Consider the following 5,256-nt stretch of genomic DNA (forward strand, 5'->3'; position numbering starts at 1 on the left):
GAGTCTATGACGGTCTAGCGATAGTTAAGGAAATAGAGTTAGCAGACCCAGGAGAAGAGTCCAAACCTGTTTTCATTGCCCAAGATTTGACAGAGACTGAGGAGTGTGTACTTAAAGAACTTCTCAAGGAATTCAGGGATATATTTGCCTGGACATATCATGATATGAAAGGTGTTCCACCTTCCGTGGTGCAACACACAATCCCCATGAATAGCATGGCTAAACCAGTTCAGCAACGACCCTACCCAATGAATCCTAAATATGCAAAAATCGTTCAAGAAGAGATTGAAAAGCTTGTGAAATGCGGATTCATATACCCTTTTGAGCACTTAGAATGGGTGTCTCCAATAGTGATTCTGCCAAAAAAGAATGGGAAACTCAGAGTGTGCGTGGATCTCAAGAAGGTCAATGTTGCCACTAGGAGGGACCATTACCCCTTGCCATATTCAGAACATGTGCTTGAAAGAGTTGCAAGGAATTAAGCTTATAGCTTTCTAGATGGGTACTCTGGCTACAATCAAATCACAATTGCGCTTGAAGACCAAGCTAAAATAGCCTTTATAACCTAATTTGGAGTGTTCGTATTTCGTGTTATGGCTTTTGGCTTAACCAATGCCCTTGCTACCTCTCAAAGATTAATAAATTCTGCTTTTAGAGAATATTTGAGGGAGTTTTGTGAAGCTTTCTTAGATGACCTTTGTGTTATTCCTCTTGGAAAGAACATCTATCATGCTTACGAAAAGTGTTTGAGAAGTGCAAATTGTATCGCATCTCCTTAAAGCCTTTCAAATGCCAATTTTGGGTTAAACATGGAGTCATTTTAGGGCATATAGTGTCCAAAAATGGAATTTCCACATATGAGAGCAAAATTAAAGCTATTGTTGAATTGCCACCACCTACAAACTATAAAGGAGTTCAAAGGTTCATGGGCCATGTTGGTTATTACCGACGGTTTATTTTAAACTTTGCCAAGATAGCTCGTCCTTTGTACAAGCTTCTTATCGAGTTCCACTGAACCGCGGAGTGTGACCATGCTTATGAGTCATTGAAAAAGAGGACTAGCGCTCCTATTCTACGAGTGCCCGATTGGAATGTAATTTTCCATGTGCATATTGATGTATCGAACTTTGCTATTGGGTGTGTTCTAGCTCAACCAAGAGAACATAAACTGGACTACCCTATTAGCTTTGCAAGTCGTCAATTAAATGATGCCGAGAAAAACTACACCACTACAAAGCAGGAGGGTTTAGGTATGATTTATGCAGTGAAGAAATTTTGCTACTACCTTCTTGCCAACAAGTTTGTTTTCTATGTTGATCATCAAACCTTGTTGTATCTAGTAAATAAACCTTGTTCCACGGGAAGAATTACACGATGGTTGTTAATTCTTCTTGAGTTTGATTTTACCGTTATGGTGAGACCTGGTAAAAGACATGTCATGGTGGATCATTTGTCTCGCATACCCGATGGTGAAGCCCCTACTGGAGTCGATGATGAGTTGCTCAATACTTCTCTATTCCTAGTCAAAACCATACCTGAATGGAGTGAGAAGATTGTGAACTTTCTAGTTAATGGTTTTCCACCCAAAGAGCTTCGTAAGGACACAGCTCAAAAACTGTTAAAAGAATGTGAACCTTACTCTCTCATTGCAGGAACTCTCTATAGGCTAGGGAAGGATGATATTCTTAGATATTGTGCCCGTGAGGATGAGTATTTATACATACTATAAGAAGCCCACATGGGTATAGCCGGAGGACATCTCTCAGGGGAACTAACCGCTAGAAAGGTGTTGCAATCAGGCTATTGGTGGCCTACCTTATTCAAAGATGCATCAATTTTTGCAAAAGGATGTGATGAATGCCAACGTTACAAGATCACACAACGAAAGGATAGGATGCCCTTACATCCTGTTAAAGTGACTCAACCATTTGAAAAATGGGGTTTGGACTTTGTAGGCCCAATTAGTCCGGCAGCTCGTAGCACTCAATCTCGATATATTATCGTTGCCACTGACTATGTGACAAAGTGGACAGAAGCCAGGGTGACATGTAAGGCTGATGCAAGGTCAACTGCCAAGTTTCTCTTTCAGAACATTATTACAAGATTTGGTTATCCCTTTGAGATTGTGAGTGACAATGGTATTCATTTTATAAATGAAGTAATAAAAGAACTCATTACTAACTTTATGATAGCTCACCATAAGTCCACACCTTATTATCCACAAGCAAATGGCCAAGCTGAGAGCACCAACAAGACCTTAATCTCTATCTTAACCAAAACGGTGGAATCTCATCGCACAGATTGGGATTTAAAGCTGACTTTAGCTTTATGGTCTTATCGTACTGCGTACAAAGTTTCCATTAACTGCACACTGTTTAAGATGGTGTATGGCCAAGAAGCCATTATGCCATGGGAGTTTGTCGTTCCTAGTCTTTGAGTAGCTTCTCAAGAAGGTTGGGATGGTAACCCCTTAATTGAGCGATTATATATCCTTGAAAGGCTAGATGAAGAGAGGCAATTAGCTGTGCAAAATGCACTTGTGGAGAAAGATAGGAGGAAGAAATGGTTTGACCGTCATCTAAAGAATAAAGATATCAACGTTGGTGATAAAGTCCTTATGTATGGAGTGCGCAACGAAAAGAAAAAGTTGAAATATGCGCGAAAAGGACCATATAGAGTATGTGAGATCACCCCACAAGGAACCATTTGTGTGGAGACTCTTGATGGAGTTGAAACCATTGAATTCCTCAATGGGAGAAAATTTAAAAGATACCATGATCCTTTAAGCCAAGAGGAGCTATGTGCCATCCATTAAAAAAAGGCAGCCAAGCCACAAACAGAATTGAAGAAGATACAAGCTCAAGCTGAGGCTAAGGAGCGACAACAACGCATAAGACGCCAACGAGAGGCTAACCTCGAAATTACACATGCATTCCACGTTGAAATCGACGAGGATTGGTTGGACTCTGACACAACTCTACGATACCCTATTGAGCTAAACAGTGCCTATGGAATAGTGCTATATAACGCCTTATTGGACACGGTTGCTAAATATAATTTGCTATCATATGGGGTGTGGTGTCAGTTAGGGAAGCCACCTCTATCTGAAAGTATTATCCAAGTCAAGGGTGTCAACAAGAAAAAAACTACGGTTTTTGGAATCTCGCACACTTCTGTCAGTTATGACAATGGGGTTGTAGCTCAAGACTTTTTGGTCATGCCTGTTGGAACCATGGAGGGTAATATAAACCTAGGATGCACGTGGATGATAGCCACCAAATGCACTATTGATTGGGGGACAGGGGGTGTCACAACACAAAAACCAACTCTTAGCCCTTTTCTCAAGCCATAGTCCTTGAGATATTATCTCTGAAGGAAATAAAAACCAAAACATTGCACGTCCAAGAGGTTAAACCATATGTCCCCATAGCCCAACTCTCTAGAGCTTCAATTGATGTAGTTGACATAAAGCTTGAGACACACAAGACCCATCCCAATATAAGAAATAAAACATACAAGTGGGTCCCTAAAGCTTCTTTAGCGACCATAGCTAGTGCTAAAAGACAGGAGCCTAGTAAGAGATGTCCCACTCGCCCCAAGAAATGTAAAGAAACGTTGCGTTGGATTCCTAAAAGACTATTGGAAGCCCAAGGCTACTATGAAGGAAATGATCAAATCTGGGCACCAAAATGTAAATTGTGCTCTTACTTGTCACATGGCCCATGTGAGCCCAATCATGTGGCTCCAAAACGAATTCAAGATCGCGGAAAGGAAAAAATCATGGAATGCTACACACCCGCTCCAGAGCTAGTTTGGGTATTTAAGAAAGAACGATTTGTTCCACCTAGCTCAGGAACAGGGAAGTCAAATGAAGCTTCTTGCTCTTCATGTAGTTCCTATACGGAACTAGAAGCTTTGACACAACCTCCACCTACCATTGTACATATCCATATAAACAAGGAAGAGTTTGCACCTCACGTTGTAAGTTCACCACTTACAACAACGTTGCAAATAAAATCATGGGAGAGTACCTTACCACCCTTGCAACTAGATGAAACGCATAGGGCGATCGAAAACTATTGGTTAAAGCCTTCATCCATAACAACTTGGAACAATTGGTTTCAAAAGGTGACGACATCATTCCAAAAGGTATGATCTACCCAAGGAAGGGGGGAGTGTTTGCTGACATCTATCATTCACTTACTTCCCTCTCAACCTTCCTTCCTTACCTCTCAATCTCCAATCCTGGGGAATGTATATATAAAGCCTTATACTCACAAAAACAAGATAAAAAAGTAAAAGAGCAAGAGCCACCAAACAATAAAACAAGCTCTATACATAACACAAAATCAGAAAAACACATTATGCACAAGAACACGACCCTTGTAATATTTGCACTCGAACCATCATCTATCTGTTGGGGTATAAAGCCCAATGTGGTCGCCCAGGTAAGTGGGCGGGCCGCCAGGTATGTACACATATTCTTTTGTAAAAACCTAATAAGAACTCACTATGCTCTACACATTACAGTAGAGCGAGTTCTCCATATCGTCGTGCTCTTCTTCTCGCACTCTCTCTCGCGTCGCACTTCCGCTCGTACTCCTTCAATTGGTATCAGAGCTCAGATCGAGGCTCGGGGCAGCACTGCAGGAGGCTAGAGTCACCAGCTCAGATTGGAGTGAAATTCGATAGGCAAAGACACGGCCCCAAATCTTGTGGGAGAGGCCGTAGGGCTTGGTGTGCTCAGAATTTCATTCTGAGGTCATCTCGGCCACCGTTCGGCTTCGACAAAGGTCTGCGCAGGCCATTTTCGACTACGTGGTCTCGACGGGTGCAGATCCGACTCTGCAAATTTGGGGTTTTTCGGCCTACAACTACAGGTGTTGAGGATATCGACACTCCCAGAGTGCTGATTTGTGGTTGTCTACACATCGAAGGACGACTCACAGTTCTTGGAGGCGTGTCACATACGACACGGGCGCATCTACACGCAGACTGTAGGCGACATCCACTAGTTCATCAGGTAGCTTGTGTTTGCTGCTTGATATTCCAGATTTCATCCTGACATTGCAAGTACTTCCACATGGGATGTATTGTCAGAGATGATGTATGTCTGTTGAGGGTTTGCTGGCTGTGAGTCACGCAGCAAACAACCGCCACAGCGGTTACAGCATACAGTGAAAAATTTGTGGATGTATGACTTTGTGGGAAGTCTATGTACTGTCAGATTTACTGCAGCCTTTGTTGAGGGTCGAG

Source organism: Adiantum capillus-veneris, chromosome 21 (genome assembly GCF_014529385.1).
Source record: "Adiantum capillus-veneris isolate H3 chromosome 21, ASM1452938v2, whole genome shotgun sequence".
In the NCBI taxonomy this organism is placed as follows: Eukaryota; Viridiplantae; Streptophyta; class Polypodiopsida; order Polypodiales; family Pteridaceae; genus Adiantum; species Adiantum capillus-veneris.